The sequence below is a fragment of the Manis pentadactyla genome, chromosome 4, assembly GCF_030020395.1.
Source record: "Manis pentadactyla isolate mManPen7 chromosome 4, mManPen7.hap1, whole genome shotgun sequence".
Classification (NCBI taxonomy): Eukaryota; Metazoa; Chordata; class Mammalia; order Pholidota; family Manidae; genus Manis; species Manis pentadactyla.
Window position 1 is genome coordinate 148,069,203 of NC_080022.1, and position 17,783 is coordinate 148,086,985.

At 39.9% G+C, this 17,783-nt stretch overlaps 1 protein-coding gene across 8 annotated transcripts in view; it reads right to left on the reverse strand.

Annotated features, from left to right (window-relative positions):
• Positions 1-17,783, reverse strand: part of RFFL (ring finger and FYVE like domain containing E3 ubiquitin protein ligase) — an 85,585-nt gene that overhangs the window by 30,035 nt on the left and 37,767 nt on the right. Inside the window, exon 1 of one of the 8 annotated variants that reach the window (XM_057501168.1) lies at positions 14,629-14,678. The exons of 6 other annotated variants lie outside the window; for them this stretch is intronic. The gene's annotated coding sequence lies outside the window, so the exon portion shown is untranslated. Of the gene's footprint in view, positions 1-6,570; positions 6,696-14,628; positions 14,679-17,783 lie in introns of those variants that run through there. One more of the 8 variants, XM_057501169.1, reaches the window with a different exon arrangement.

A 17,783-nucleotide genomic window follows, 5' to 3' on the forward strand; every position in this document is an offset into this window, starting at 1 on the left:
ACACATCAACAGAATCAGAAACGAGAAAGGAAAAATCACGACGGACCCCACAGAAATACAAAGAATTATTAGAGAATACTATGAAAACCTATATGCTAACAAGCTGCAAAACTTAGAAGAAATGGACAACTTCCTAGAAAAATACAACCTTCCAAGACTGACCAAGGAAGAAACAGAAAATCTAAACAGACCAATCACCAGCAACGAAACTGAAGCGGTAATCAAAACACTACCCAAGAGCAAAACCCCTGGACCAGATGGATTTACCACAGAATTTTATCAGACATACAGAGAAGACATAATACCCATTCTCCTTAAAGTTTTCCAAAAAATAGAAGAGGAGGGAATACTCCCAAACTCATTCTATGAAGCCAGCTTCACCCTAATACCAAAACCAGGCAAAGAACCCACCAAAAAAGAAAATTATAGACCAATATCCCTGATGAATGTAGATGCAAAAAATACCCAACAAAATATTAGCAAACCAAATTCAAAAATACATCAAGAGGATCATACACCATAACCAAGTGGAATTCATCTCAGGGATGCAAGAATGGTACAACATTTGAAAATCCATCAACATCATCCACCACATAAACAAAAAGGACAAAAATCACATGATCATCTCCATAGACGCTGAAAAAGCATTTGACAAAATTTAACATCCATTCATGATAAAAACTCTCTACAAAATGGGTATAGAGGGCAAGTACCTCAACATAATAAAGGCCATATATGATAAACCCACAGCCAACATCATACTGAACAGCGAGAAGCTGAAAGCTTTTCCTCTAAGATTGGGAACAAGACAGGGATGCCCACTCTCCCGACTGTTATTAAACATAGTACTGGAGGTCCTAACCACAGCAATTAGACAAAACAAAGAAATACAAGGAATCCAGATTGGTAAGAAGTCAAATGGTCACTATTTGCAGATGACATGATATTGTACAAAAAAAAACCCTAAAGACTCCATGCCCAAACTACTAGAACTAATATCGGAATTCAGCAAAGTTGCAGGATACAAAATTAATACACAGCAATATGTGGGTTTCCTATACACTAACAATGAACTAATAGAAAGAGAAATCAGGAAAACAATTCCAATCACAGCTGCATCAAAAAGAATAAAATACCTAGGAATAAACCTAACCAAGGAAGTGAAAGACCCATATACTCTGAAAACTATAAGATACTCTTAAGAGAAATTAAAGAGGACACTAACAAATGGAAATTCATCCCATGCTCTTGGCTAGGAAGAATTAATATTGTCAAAATGGCTATCCTGCCCAAAGCAATATACAGATTCAATGCAATCCCTATCAAATTACCATAGCATTCTTCAACAAACTGGAACAAATAGTTCAAAAATTCATATGGAAACACCAAAGACCCCAAATAGCCAAAGCGATCCTGAGAAAGAAGAATAAGTTGGGGGGGATCTCACTTCCTAACTTCAAGCTCTACTACAAAAACCACAGTAATCAAGACAATTTGGTACTGGCACAAGAATAGAGCCACAGACCAGTGGAACAGAATAGAGACTCCAGACATTAACACAAACATATATGGTCAATTAATATATGATAAAAGAGCCATGGACATACGATGGGGAAATGACAGCCTCATCTACAGCTGGTGTTGGGAAAACTGGACAGCTACATGCAAGAGAATGAAACTGGATCATTGTCTAAAACCATACACAAAAGTAAATTCGAAATGGATCAAAGACCTGAATGTAAGCCATGAAACCATAAAAGTCTTAGAAAAAAACATAGGCAAAAATCTCTTGGACATAAACATTAGCGACTTCTTCATGAGCATATCTCCCCAGGCAAGGAAAACAAAAGCAAAAATGAACAAGTGGGTCTATATCAAGCTGAAAAGCTTCTGTACAGCAAAGGACACCATCAATAGAACAAAAAGGCATCCTACAGTATGGGAGAATATATTCATAAATGACAGATCCGATAAAGGGTTGACATCTAAAATATATAAAGAGCTCACACACCTCAACAAATAAAAAGTAAATAATCCAATTAAAGAATGGGCAGAGGAGCTGAACAGACAGTTCTCCAAAGAAGAAATTCAGATGGCCAACAGACACATGAAAAGATGCTCCACATTGCTAGTCATCAGAGAAATGCAACTTAAAACCACAATGAGATATCACCTCACACCAGTAAGGATCGCCACCATACAAAAGACAAACAACAAATGTTAGCGAGGTTGTGGAGAAAGGGGAACCCTCCTACACTGCTGGTGGGAATGTAAAATAGTTCAACCATTGTGGAAAGCAGTATGCAGGTTCCTCAAAATGCGCAAAATAGAAATACCACTTGACCCAGGAATCCCACTTCTAGGAATTTACCCTAAGAATGCAGCAGCCCAGTTTGAAAAAGGCAGATGCACCCTTATGTTTACCGCAGCCCTATTTACAATAGCCAAGATATGAAAGCAACCTAAGTGTCCATCAGTAGATGAATGGATAAAGAAGAGGTGGTACATATACACAATGGAATATTATTCAGCCACAAGAAGAAAACAAATCCTACCATTTGCAACAACATGGATGGAGCTAGAGGATACTATGCACAGTGAAATAAGCCAAGCAGAGAAAGACAAGTACCAAATGATTTCACTCATATGTGGAGTATAAGAACAAAGAAAAAACGGAAGGAACAAAACAGCAGCAGACTCACAGAACCCAAGAATGGACTAACAGTTACCAAAGGGAAAGGGACTGGGAAGGATGGGTGGGATGGGAAGGATAAGGGCAGGGAAGAAGAAAGGGGGCATTATGATTAGCATGTATAATGTGGGGCGAGGCACCGGGAGGGCTGTGCAATACAGAGAACACAAGTAGTGATTCTACAACATCTTACTACGCTGATGGACAGTGATTGTAATGGGGGTTGTGGGGGGGATTTGGTGAAGGGGGGAACCTCGTAAACACAATGTTCCTCAAAATAAAAAAAAGACTTTTCTATTAGAATTATATTCTACTCAGTAAACAAATTTTCAACAATTAAGAATTAAATCTACACCCCTGGGAAAAAAGAAAAAAAAGACTGAAAAGAAACTTGAAATCTTCATTTACTGTTCAATTTTAAACAGAATGTTAAAGTCACGATTGGAATTTTCTAGTACACCAGCTTGAGGTATCCACCCAGACTGGGTAAGATTTAAATTGCTGGTGACAGCACAGTGAGTATAAAATAGGACAACTGTTGCATTTGTAACCTGCAGAGTAAACCATATTACAATGGGTCTCACTTGGTGGGTCTGGGACCATGAAGCATGTTCTCTGTATTATTTCTCATATATTTACTTTAGAATAAAGAATTCAGAACATTGGATTAACAGAGGAGATAAGTATATTGTGGAACTTTAGAACCCAAGGCCTGAATTAGATCAACAGCCCTGCTGAAGTGGTGTACGGGCTGGACATAAACAAGGGGATATATCACAAGGCTGGAACAAAGTGGGGGAAAACATTTCCAAAGGCTTTCAATCGTAATAGACATTTTCCATCCTCCAAGGCAGTCTTCTGAATGTGGGTAAGGATAATGCATATTTCCTACAGAAGAATTTTACTTTAGGACTAAATTTTTAAAAAACAGAGCAGTCAAAAAAAAATTCCCAAATATGTTTTACTTTGGTTTTAGACTCAGTCAGACATGACCTTAAATCCTGGCTCTAACACTGAATAAATGAATGACCTCGAGAAAATGTCCTCTCTGGGCTTCAGCTTAACAGGAATAAACTTACCTACACCTCACAGGCTGGACCCAGAGGAGGCGCTCAGTATAAAGAGGGAGCATACCTTCACACAGCCTTTTTACCTTACATAAAGAGCAGACAGCACTGTACTTCTCGTAAATGGTAGGTATTATAAGGCATGGGGCTGAAGAGGATCACATGCTTGCCTCTCCCAAACCAGCTCCCAGAGCCTCTACTCTATTCACAGAAAGATATCAAAGACTCCAAAGACACTAGGGCCCCATCTCTTCTCTCCTCCAGTTACCAAGTCATACTTTAATATAAAGGATCAAAGCCATAGGTAAAAGAGACAATATCCTGTGCTATTATTTCAGGCCACAGACAAGGAGAAAAATGAGGGTTACTCAGACTTAGGGGTCCAGAAGTCCCTTCTCAAATGATCCTAGAAAATCTTACTTTTTTAAGGAAAAGTAAAAACACTACAGAATACCTAACATGTGGCACGTGAGTTGTTGGTTTGCATCTGTTCTCTCATTTAATACAGTCATCCTGCAGAATTAAAGTGCTCATTTTGTAAATGAAGAGGCTGGGCCCTGAGGGTTGGGTAACTTGACTAGGGTCATAGTCCAAGTTCTTTGGTTAGTTTGTGGGGGCTGCTTTCACCATCCACACGACCTCCCTTCAGCACTAGTAATTCAGGGCCTGTGGCTGGGAGACCAAGATGCGTGAGCCAACTGTGGGAAAGGCCATGGAAACCACCTAAGGCGCCAGCAGGGCGAAGTACTTCACACTTAAGGACTCCAGAAAGAGGCACCTACCCGCCAAGCCAAACCTTTCAACACTTGAGGGCCTTGTAAAAGGAAGAGTAGACAGAAAAACCATCCCTGGAATCCATCATTTTGATGTATACATCCAGTAAGTCATGTGCATTTCCTACTTACTACATCTTCTCAGTACTGGTGCTACAGAAAGACCCCCAACTTTTTAAAGATAAAGCCCTTATTAATACATAAGATGTGTTTCACTTTCTATTCTTGCCCACCTTTGTTCCAGCTGAGAGGAAGTATTTTACTAGTTGTCTCAACTACAAAGGCTCTATTACCCTCCTTATTGTGTTTCCACTGGTAACCACTGAATGATAGTGAAAGCAAATCCCTGGTGCTCAGGGTCCTCACCTTGCTCTTAGCTCCAGCAACCCTACTATTCTTTCAGTTTCTCAAAGGCCAAACTTACTCTAGCATCAGGAACCGCCCGCCCTCAAGCTCTTCTCTCAATCTAGACCTCCTTGTGAGGCACTTATTTCCTCAGGGAAACCTTTTCTGACCCAGGCTGTCTCATAGTATCTTGTACTCCTCCCGATAACTTTAATTCATTCATTCTGATTATCTATTTAGCACTGCTCTCTGCCAAGCCTTCTTCTAGCACTGGGGATTCCAAGAGGAACAAATCAGGCAAGGTCCCTGATGGTGGTGACATTCTGAGGGGATGAGCTTTCTAGCAGCACTGTATGTAATCAGCTGGCCAACAATTTGTTTAATTCTTTTTAAAGTATTCTTCTCCCATGTTTAGAGTAGAAAGTGAAACAGATAACAAGAGCGAGTCTACTTTACAGCTTTATTCCCAGCCTTAGTGCCAGGTAAACGTGATAACCAGGTAGTTGTTGAAGTATTACTGATGATAACAGCAACAAACCTTTAAAAAAAGGAACAGGAATTCATGCTTGAATTTCCACAATCGTGATTCCAGGGAGATCAGCAAATTAAGGGTTTTAAACCCATATAGTCACAGCAGTACCTTTAAGGAAAGGCCTAACAGTAAGTAACATGTCAACCTCACACATGCTGAAGATAATTTTTTAAGGGTCTAATGACTTGAAAAACAAAAATGGTAACAGACTGGCCTTCTAAAAGTAACAGAAAAATGTTAAAATTGTCCATTATTACAGCGTTAGAAAGCCAGAAAGGGAGAGAGCCTCTACAATGAACAAGGTCATCACTCCATCCCTTCCCTGCATAAAAAGGCACAGAAGCTTTGGCTTGAAATAGTGCTGCACTGAGAACTGCAAAGGATACAAATAAAAATGAAAACAACAAATGAGAAGTAAAATAACAGAGGAAAGAAATGCTAGAAATCCAGGAGACTCTACCAAGACACACCCAAGTCTAAGCAGAGCTTTGCCTGTTGGCTGACATGCATGGCCAAAGAAATGGGAAAGGAGAATAGTGATAGGACATAAAACTAGAACAGCAGAGGAGGGTCTTGGAGCATGAAGTGCTAAAATGACAATATGAATAAGGGGGAAAGGCAGGAGGTTTCACTTTCTACTAGTAATAAATGAGCTCTTTTCCTGAAGTAACTGGTGTAAACAACTGAAAAACACACAAAATAATCACGAGTTATAAATATTCTTGGAAACTCCCTGGTTTCAACTAGTCTGTGACAAATACCTGCAGAGGGACCTCAGCATCTGTTCTGAAGTTCAGGGAAAAGTAATTCTAACCAATGGAGCTGCGCCAAAATACCACTCTCGGGGTCTGACCAATTACATGGCTGCTTCTTAGTGTGGTGTTTAGGAGAGATGACAGATTGAACACTGCAGCCGAGAAAGCTACATGTTTAATTTCAGCCCAGGCATTTTGCCGCAAAGGGCAAGTCAATCAGAAATGAAAGCAGTTCAGAGTAAAGTCTTCTAACAATGCTGAAAACAGAATAAATGGACCTGCAGTTTAATTACCATAGGATCCTTTTTCCATCAAAACTGATGAGAAAACTGATAAGCTTTATTCTTGCTGAAGAATAAAGAGACTCTGAGCCCCCTCGTACTCTTGTGTGGGAAACAGGACTTACCAGAGCAGCTTTTCTGGACCTTCTGACTGAAGAAGCTGCTTTCATGAGATATTATCACAGCGATTTGACTAATGGGTAACCAGGATAAAAAACATTCACAAAGCCAGGCACTAGGTGAGAGGGCTTCTGGCACTCCTATGCCCTAGGAAAAGGCTGGGCTTTAGGACAGTTTTGACTAGTATCAAAATTATGTAGTTTACCCTTCCAAAGCTGAGTGCATAGAAGTTATATAGCCAAATGTACTGTTCTGTAGAAAGAACAAGGACTCCTGGCATTATTTAATCCTTTAAACCTTAATTTCCTCAAAAACAATAGAACCAGTTACACTGAAAGAATTGAAAGAATTAAAATAATGCATGTCAAGCATTTTCTCCACATAATAGATGCTCAGTAAGTTTGCTATAAATATTTCAAAGAAAATTCTTTAAAGTGACATTTATCTGCCCTATCACCTACCTACTTTTTTTTAGACACCCAGATACTTTTCATCAGGCTCAACCTAGCTTTCCAAGATCCTCCAAGAACTAAATGACTCCAGGCCCCTCCCACCAGCTCTTAATTTTATAATTCCTGAAAAACTCTCAGAGGCGGTCAGAGGTGGTTTATTCTTGGGATACAGCCCTAGGCTGTTACATTTCTTCCCAATTATACCCCACTGCTAAAGAGTTTGGCATTTTTCCCACAGTCCAGCCAGTTTAGATTTTCTCCTCTGGCTCCTCAACTACTCTTGTCCACCAAATTCAGAGAACTGAACACATATCCCCCTGGCTCCAACCTGGTGCTCCATAACTGCTTGTACTGTACTGAAATCAGATGGGATTTTGTGATAAACCCAGGATGAATTCAGACTAACCACCTCCTCCCTTCCTCCCACAGACCTTTGACTTGGTTTGATGTTTGATCTCAATCTGAAAATTATGCTGACTTTCTGAAATGTTTTCTGCTCCTGCCAGGATATGACACTCCCAATATCTATCTCAAGAAACAGAAATGGAGATTTCTAGTTCAGGTAGTACCACAAAGAAAACTTGTATTCTCATTGTATTCTCTCCTTGTGAGGAGCTCCTGTGCTTTTTTACTCTGTCCAGTTTTACTCTGTCAACACATCCCACAACAAAATTCAAACTGGTTTATACTCACCACACCTTGTCAGATTAAGGAAAAAAGACACCTGTGCTAATATCTCAGGAAGCAATGCTGTTCTCATCGATATTGAGAACCTATTTGCTCCTGGAATTACAAAGCAGAAAGATAGCCTCTGTAATGTGGCAGGGATTCGGAATGCACAAAATCATTATCTAGAACTTCACCTGCCCCACATTCATTGGTTTATGGTTTGAGACCATCAGAACGCACCTGTTCTGAAATTAACTCAAGCAGCTATAATAATCCACAAAGATCCCAAGACTACTCCCCACAAGTAGTTATTCTGTAGGCAATCCAGCACCCTAATGAACATAACAGAGCAGATTTCATAGTGGGAAGCAATGAGGAATGAGAGGGGTATTCAGAAAATGGGTTCCTAAAATTGTTTACCACCACAGTGACCCCCAAACATATGACTTAATCTTTTCGCCAGAAATTTGCCTAGAGGTAAAACAGTTCATCAGTTAGCATTAGATCCAGCCTGTCCAACACTCAAGGAAATTTTCAATTCAAACACTAAAAAGGCCCGGGGGTAATTTGTAAGACCACACTCAGCAAACACTCAAAAAGTATGCTAGAAATCCTGGAATCCAACAAAAGGGACCTGGAGTTTAAGAGGATGGTGAATTACAGGCTAAGATTCCCTACTGTTATTAAAAAAGTAGATAGCCAAGCGCAGCTTCAATCTCTCATCTAACAAAAGTAACAGATCAGCAGGCGATTTGTTTTATAAAACATATGGATGCAATATAAACTAGGAAAAACCATCAGGCAGGCACCAGGAAGAATGATCTGAAACCAAGAATCAAGATGTGTACCTGTATAAGGGCAAAGGTGGTAAAGGACTAGGGGCCTCAGCTCCTTTTCAAATGAGAAACAGAGACTTCTTCAGCCATGCTCAAATATTAGAAGTCCTGACCTTTTAACCACACCAAGTTTCAAAACACAGACATACAAAGATACTGTAAAGACCAGCACATCCTGTTTTCACTTAACTTCCTGTTCTGAGCTGTCAGATCTCTTTACACTGCTGCTCCCTAGCCACAAAAAGGTAACTTCGTATCTGCTGACAACTGGTAAACTGAACAGTACTTCAGGGACAATGAAATACATTATTCTGCCAGTTGGATAAAAAGATCCCCCTAAAAAGCACCAAAAAACAATCATGAACCTTTAAGACACTTCCTGTATTTCCCTTGCTTCATGCTGACATCTGATCTAGAGTAAGCAATAGAAATTTAACACAAATAGTGCTGAGATAAGAAAATTAAGCCTGAAACAAAACTTGGAATGTGAGTGAGGACTGGGAAAAGAGCAAGAAAAATTGGGAACAGTTTTATTATTAACCTTTGGTCCCTTTTCAAATGTAGGAGATTTCTGTAAGCCAGGGTCCCCTCTAAGAAGATTCCCAAAACAAAAGCACCCCAAATGATCTCAACAGTTAGGGAGCCCTTCTGTGAACATGGCCTCCAGCCCAACCAGCTACCAACCTGAGCCTACTTTTCAGCTCTGCAAAAGCTTCCAGTTTTAGAGACCAGAAGCCTCCACTGCAAGTGAAAACTTCCAGTGCTTTCAAGGAGTTAGTGGCTCCCCCAGGCACACTCAGTGTTGGGAGTAAACATCAGGCAACGAGCATCTTAGTTTTTGTGGCCACGTCATTTAGTTTCTTTGGGTCTGTTTTCTCATCTGGAAAACAGGAGGGTTGAACTACACTAATCACTAATGTTTCTTCCAGCTGTAGAAAAAAATTCTAGGATTCAACACTAACAGTTACAGGAAGATTCTGTGGCTTCCTGCATTACTTCCTTGGTCAAATAAGATGCCTCTAATATCACACAGTCCACACATGTGAATATATGCCTTGGTCTACCTCTCAAGTACCCAAGGATCTTTTTCCCATTTCCTTGAAATGCGGATCAGAAAGTTTCCCACTTGAAAGCAATATACTAACAAACAGTAAGGACTATTCTTTACAGTTTGTCTTTTTATTAAGATCTTAGTGTAATCACAACTCAGTTCCCATGCTGGTAATATGATTCCTGGAGAGAATAGAGCCACAAAAGGATAGAGAAAATCTGATCAGCAGCATGTGGCTCTCCCACACAGTGACTGCTTATGAGGAAAGAATGAGGCAAAATCTGGGTAAGGAAAGGGAGTGGTGAAGACAAGTTTGTTGAGTCAGTACAAGGATAAAACAGGGAGTTTAATAGGAAAGGGCAGAAAAAGGAAGAAGAAAAAGCAAAGAAGAGGGAAAAAATCTAAGCCAATGAGAAGAAACTTAAATCCAAAATTCTGCTTATTTGTTCATTCATCCAACAAATGCTGAATGCCTACTATGTGCAGGGAACTGAACTAGACAAAAGAGGAGATGCGAAGGTCAACCAGACAAATCTGACCACCGAGGTTATGGCCTACAAGGAGAGATAAAGCATATACACAAACAAATGAAATATATAGCAGAAAGTATATTGTGCCATAAATGGAGACATAAAGGAGAGTTCTCTATTATGAGATCCAAAGGAAGAAGTGATTACCTCCAGTGAGGGATCACAGGAACGAGGCTTCACAGGAAGAATGACATTCCCAGCCAAAAACACAACAGAAAAGGAACACCCAAGTAGGAAAAAAATCAAGGACATACAGGTATGGGTTTGAGACATACACTAACTGGGTTTGATTTGAGACTAGTTGGGCATGAAGGGAGGGATGGTAATAACAACTAGCAATCCAGAGAGCTGTGGCTAAATTGGGTAGCTGAATTATAGCCAGAGTGAGTATTCCAGAATCAAGACTCAGAATTTAAACTCAGTGTAAAAGGAAGTGGAAGGAGAGAGTGAAAAGTTAAAGCCAGGGGAATCTCCTAACTTTACTCAAAAATTCAGACAGTAAAATCAACACAAAATCAGTGTGTACAGATATGTAAAGTCCTTTCCGAAGAGATACAGTGTTTTCCAAACCAAAAGCAAGAAGAAAGCAGGACAAAGGCTTGGATGATGTTATTAATATATTTAAACAATGAGTGTGACCACGTCAAAGTATGGTCAACAAACTTGGGAAAATCTAGAAATACAGAGGAGGCCATTTTGAGTCCAGAATCACCCAAGGCAGAGAAATACTGGAGGCTAGGGGACGCAAAAGAGGAACACATCACCGCCTCTGCAGCAGGATAAGGTCCTTTCACGAAGCTTACATGGGAGCAGCATATAGAAGCCTTTAGGGGTATGGGCCCTCAGAGTCTGAGGGACCTGGTTCCAATTTCTGTTCCGCCTCTTACAAGCCTGGACAGAGCCTTGGTTTCCTCATTTGTAAATTAAGGCCAACTGGGCCTACTTTGCAGGACCACTGGGAAAATTAAATGTCCTACTGTTTGCAAAGCACTTAGGACAATACCTAGCATACAGCAAGCTATCAATAATCTTAACTTTTTTGTAAATGTATTCTTTCTCCCACAAATTATTCTATGGTATTATTCTATAAACAAGCTTGATGATAAATTTCATTCCTCAGATCTGTTGATACTGAAAATCAATATCCTAGCAAAATCCAGAATCCTGTTAATAGGAAAGGAATCATTAAAATAATAAATTGGCATTCCATTCTGAGCAGTCACTCAAGTCTAAATACAATAATGTCTCCCAAAAACTGATTATTTCCACATACAAAACAAAATACATTTTGTGACCGAAGAACCAAACCTAGTCTTACTGAGAGGCTAGGTGGCACCCACCAAGCTAGCCTTACCTACTGCCACCCTCAATATACAAGCCAATTTGTAGAATACTTTCCCATACTTCTGCTCCACTTTCTACCTGCCCCATACCTGTTAGTCACACACCATGGTGAAGCACTTTATCTACCTCTATAACCTCCTAGAGGCCAAAGATCCTATCTTATCCATCCTTTCCATTCTTTCTTTTATATCCCAATATACCTTGCATCAAACAGAACCACAATAAGCATTTACTGTAAAAATGAATTTCAAACTAACTTTCCTTAACAAAACAATCCATTGCAATCTGTCATTCCTGTACGGAGGCCCTCCTTTGATCTTTTGAACTCTCTAATTTTCCACTTTTTTCCCCTCCCCTCCTTAACCTCTCCACACCTGAGCTAGCAAGTATTACAGAAACATCAAGGGACTTTATTTACAGGATCACAACAAATTGATACAACTGGGACCAAGCCATCACTGGGCTCAGATATATTTTATTAATCTCTAGTTGATGTCTCCGTAACAACTTTCCAAAGAGCAGTGCTGTGCAGGGTTTGGAACATGGGGTCTGAAGTCAGAACTCATAGTCTTCAGGCAAGATACTTAACTCCCTACACTTCATTTTCCTCATCTGTAAAATGGAGTACCTAAATGAGGCAATTAATGCAAAACCTTAATAACGAAGAGTAAGAGTTCAAAAAACTGGAAACTATTACCATTTTTTACTTTGTCTAAGTAATCTTCCAACCCCTCTCCCCTCTTCCACTCCTTTGTAGGACAACTAGATTCGTCCTCATCTTTACCAAAGCAATTCGGCTGAGTTCCAGTTACTTACTTGGAGAGGCGATGTAGAAAGAACGCAGGAACCACGAGTCCCCTGGAACCACGCACCCAGCTAGTGCCATATATCAGACAGGTGACCATGTACTGGTCATTTCATCTTTGCCTCAGATTCCTCAACTACAAAATGGGTATTCTGACATGCCCTTTACAGAATCCCTTGCGAATTAAATGTAGAAATATGAAAAAAGACATTAAGCAGATAAACAGGGGGAAGAATAAGTGAAGTGATAAGGCTTTCAAGTGAAACAGACCCAGTCTCAAATTCCAGTGCTATCACTTAACTAGCTGTGTGACTTGGGCCAAGTTAAATTCTCCAGTACTCAGTTTGTCTGTAAAATGAGGACAGTAACTTCACAGGGCTCCTAAGAGATTTAAAACAATGTGCAGCCTACTTAGCATGATGATTTCCCTTCCTTCTTTCAGCCTCTTCTTTTCTCTCCATCTCAAAAATTCCCCTGTATTCACTAGACCAGTAAAGTCCAGCAATGTATCTACATCTAACAGCAAATTAGGCAAGTCCTACTATACAAAATACACTATGTTCTACCCGAAACATAACACTAAAAAGAAATTTCAAGGGATAAGGTAAAAATATAGAGGAAGTTCTAATATTTCCTCCCCATATCCAAAGGAAGGTCTTACATAACCTTAGAATTTGGAAATTCATTTTGGAGGTTACCACACTATTAGGGAAACTGTTCCAAGACGAAGATGAATAGTACAGACTTGGTGTAGCTCCTAGCACAGTGACTGGCAGAGAGCAGATGCTTGGTAAATACTATTTACCATTGATACTATTGGCAAATACTATTGTGATCTATTACAGTCTTTAAAAATCTCCCTCCACACACATGCTTCTCTGAGCAAGTCTGTGTAAAGTGAGCTCTCTGCTCAGTCTCCCTTTCTCTCCAATTCCCAATTTTCCCACAACAGTAGGGGCTGCTTAACTTTTGTGTGTTAGATTTGTTCATTAACTCCATTCCACTTTACTGAAAGCCCTTTCTCCAGGGTTACTAGTGATCTTCAGATGGCTAAATGCATGGTTTTTTCCTAAGAAGAAAATCTCCCTACAGCCCCACATACAGATGACCTACCCACATTTTTCTCTCAGTCTATACAGGCTCCTTCTCCCCTGTGGCTCCCACTGAAAGTGTGGTAACTTGACTCTCCATCAACTTCAAAAACCAGTCTTTCTCTGTGTCCTTCCGTGGCTCCTCCTTTTGCCCCTAAATATCCCCTAGGGCTCTGTACTCACCATTCCTTCTTTCCTTCTGTACCGAATTCTGTTGGTTCTACTTTTCAGATAGATGATACAAATATCCCGTTCTATGTACACAGCCATACCCTGCCCTATATGCCATTCTCTCTCTCAAGAACTGGAGCAATCACCTCCTTACTGGTCCTCTGTCTGCCACTCTGTTCTCCACACAGTGCTCAGGGTGATCTTTTATTTAAAGAAATATACTCTGCTTGTTACTCTCTTGCTTTTGAAACCTTCAATGGTTTTCCACCATGCTTTTTTGTAAAGCTTGGACTTCCTGTAATGGCCTGCAAAGGCCCAATGTGAGGTGGGCCCTTCTTACCTCTCCTATTTACCTCACGCTGCTCTCCACATCCATTGACCTCACTCTAATCCCTTAGTGGTCTCTTTTCAGTTCCTCAAAATAATAAATTATTTATTACCCCAAGGCCTAAACACTTGTCGTTCCTCTCCTTCCTGGAACTTCTCCACAGGTCTTTTCACCAGGCTAGCTCCTTACCAGTCAGACTTTAGCTACCTCTTCTATAATGTGGTGTCTGGCACACAGTGGGTGCTCACTAAGAATCTGCTGAATGAATAGGTAGATTCCAAGGTCTTCATAGGGTAACTCCAAATGTAAATATCTGGAATCAATCTTACTCTTCAGTCTTAGTACCTCATTTCTAAATATCTGCTAAACATCCATACCTCAGAGTTACCATACCATATCATCCATCATCTTTTCCCAAAGCAGTTCCTCCAATCTTCTGAAATTATATGAGCAATACTATTCACACTTTCTACTTCAGAACTGTGAACTACCCATTCATTTACTCTACCTGTCCGAAATACAAATCACGCTTTAAAATTGAATTCAAATATCACTGCATTCACTCGTGCACTCAATCAACCACTTATTCATTCAACAAATGCTGACTCGGTGCCTTTTGAGGAGGCACTAATGTTAGATACTGAAAAGCAAGGCAGACAAATTATTTGTGTTATACACCAGTCAAATAATCATACAAATATTTAATTGTAAACTAAAAAATGCTATGAAGGAAAATGTGCTGGAAACTATGAGAAAAAATAAGTGAGACATCAAATAAACACTCACTTGATGATGTGCTGAGATAAAACTTACACTAGGCAGCCTGGAGGGTGAGCATGCCACGCAGAGGGTTCAGCCAAATCCTGGAAGCAAGAGGAAACCACCACCTTAAGGTACACCTACCACTGTGCCTTATATATTAAACCTACTGGATCTGTCTTGTGCCTCCCCCACCCCATCCTCATCTTACTGTTACCTGAGAGAAAGGACACAGAGTGTCTCTTATGTGCCAACACCTCCAGGAGATACTGATTCACGTGTCTGGCACCTAAGAAGTCTATGCTTGTAGAAAGATCCCACATGACTGATATGCAGCCAACTTTGTAAAATCATATTCCCACACTACTCACTCAATAAATAGTTATTAATTATTCTCTCATTAGGAAAATCTCTAAAGTCAGTGTGGTAAACTGTTTCTAAAATTGGTTGCAATAATGGTAACCATATTGTATGCCCCTTTGCAGTGTGACTTTGATATTCTACCCTTCAAGAGGTGGAGTCCATGCCCCCTTCCTTTGGATGTGGGCTACAGCTGTGGCTTATTTTAACTAAAGAATGGGGCAAAAGTGATGATATATGACTCTCATGCCTAGGCTTTAAGAGAATCTTGGAAGGTCTGTCATAGCCCCTTTGGAAGCCAATCACCACGTAGAAGGGGCCCAAGCTTGAGTAATGAATGATGAGAAACCAAGAGAGAGTAGGACCTCATGGAAGAAACCAAGCTATCCCAGCCAACGCAAGCACCAAGGTCCCAGATATGTGAGTGAAGCCATGTTGGCTCCTCCAGTTCAATCAACATCACATGGAGCAAAGCAGTATGTCCCTCTTACCCGAATTACTAACTCACAGAATCATGAACAATAAAACAGTTGTCATTTGAAGCCACTTGAAGTTTTTAGGTGGTTTGCTCCACAGTAACAGATAATTGAAACAGTCAAAATTCAACACTATTTTAGCAATAATTCAAATATTTCCCATCTGATGATCAGAAACTTTCTTATATTATTAAAATTACTCCTTCTTCAATTTAAACCCATTTCCTCTTTTAAGTCTTTGAAGTACACGAAGAACAACTAATCAAAATCCCCCTGGCAAAAACTGTTCTCATACCTGAAGATGATAATCAAGCCATCCCTTAGCTTTTCTTCTCTAAGATAAAATAGTACCTTTTTTTTTAATAGTGATAGGACTTGTTAATTTTCAATCATTTTTATCCTCTCTTAAGCATGAGGGGATCAAAATTGGATGCCACATGCCAGTATCTAAGACAGATAGATTATTTCCTAACCCTTTTTATGGTTTACTTTTCTATAATCAAATTACACATAATACCAAAAACAGTGTGTTAAAACTCCAAAAGTTGTGATTTACCCTATAATCACTTACCAGAAATACTGTGAAATCTTTTCTGTTAACACTCAGCTTACTCCATTTTGTGCTGACTCCCTTCACTCACCAAACTGGTTTGACCCTCCACTACTGCAGGAAGTTCTAACAAATTCTAGATATTTGAAGTACAACAGAAAAACTTGAGAGATTGGAGTGGACACAACATTAATTTCAATCAACGTCTCTTACTACACAAGGCCTTGTCATCCACTGGTCAGGCAGGCCCTGGGTACCTCCTCCTTCGACCTTGATGATAAAGTGGTCTTGTGAAAGGCAAGTCTTCAGCACTTGCTTATTATAACAAAAGGCATCATTTCTGTAGAACCCAAAGAGTAATACTTAACTACAAAGAGACAAACCAGTTGCTCAATGCAGTGTAAACATACTCTCTGAGTCTGGACTGATTATATGTTTCAATGTCAGAAGTAGCTTTATAATCACCAATAAAATAGGGATAATAATGACTACCCCACACAGAATATTATAGGTATCAAATAAGCAGATACAAAGGAAAGTTGTAAAGTACTATAAAAATGTTAGGTGGTATTGTAGAACTAGGTTTCAGCTAGCTCTATAAATCTTCAAATTAACTTTGAACAGTTACCTGACAGCTTCAGGTAACATACACTAGAGCACCACGGGCTCAACTTCATCAAATAGGAACCCAAAACCTGCCATCTAACAAAGAGCTTATGAATTTTCTAATTCTGTCAAAAACTTTATTACTGCCAAGACTAATAAAGATGTTCAGACTAATGGTTTGACCCACTTCAGCCACTGTCTGATTGTGCTAGGCTCTAGGTCAGGGACCAGAGTCAGTCAAGGAACTCAGCAGTCTAGCGGAAGAGTCAGTGCTATGGAAGTCCAAGTAAGGAAGACTAACTCTACCTGAGGAAGTCAGGGAAGGTTTAACAGATAAACTAAGTCTCCTAGGGGATAGGGACTTTGCCAGTCAGAGGACGAGGCCACTAGGTGAAGACACAGAGACCTAAAAAGACATCGTATAAGCAGAGACTGGAAAAATGAAGATTTCATGAGGCTGAAGAGGAGAGCAGTGATTGGGAAAGGACAGGGAGCAGACCTAGGACAAGAAACAGTTAACAAGAGGGATCAGGTCGAACTGTGAAGGACTTTACTTATCAGGCTAAGTGAGGAATGGGGAACTCATGGCACTCTGAAAACCTGAGAATGAAAAGATTAGATTTGGCCTTTAGAAAGATAACTTTGGCAACAGTGTGGAAAAGAGGAGCAGAGAAAGACCTATGGTGGAATAGCAAAAGCCCAGTCAACATGTGATAACAGCATGAACCAGCAGTTAGAAACTCAAATTCCCGAAGACAAAGTAAATAAAATGTGACATCTCTGGTGCACCAGACCCGGGAGAACACTAGGCTGCAGTCTTTGAAGAGTGCAGGCCCTGCTGAAAAGGTATCACACACAAAATTTTAAGCTACTGGGCTGGTTAAACAAAACGTCTAATTTTTGACCTCTGGTAAATTAAGGCAAAAAAATGGGACTTAAGAAAAACCACACATCAAACAATACTCCAGTATAATCAAAAGGGTTTAGCAACCACAGATAAAGCTCATTTAGAGGATGTGAGGCATAAAAAGAACAAACAAGAAGATTTGGTACATATAATTAAGAGTTCAAACACACAGCAATATAAGCAGGTAAGAGATACTGGGTAGATAATGAATTGTTATACATGTTTAATTTTTTTTTCATGACACAAACATGCATTGCTTTTATCCACAAAAGTTTTCTAAAAC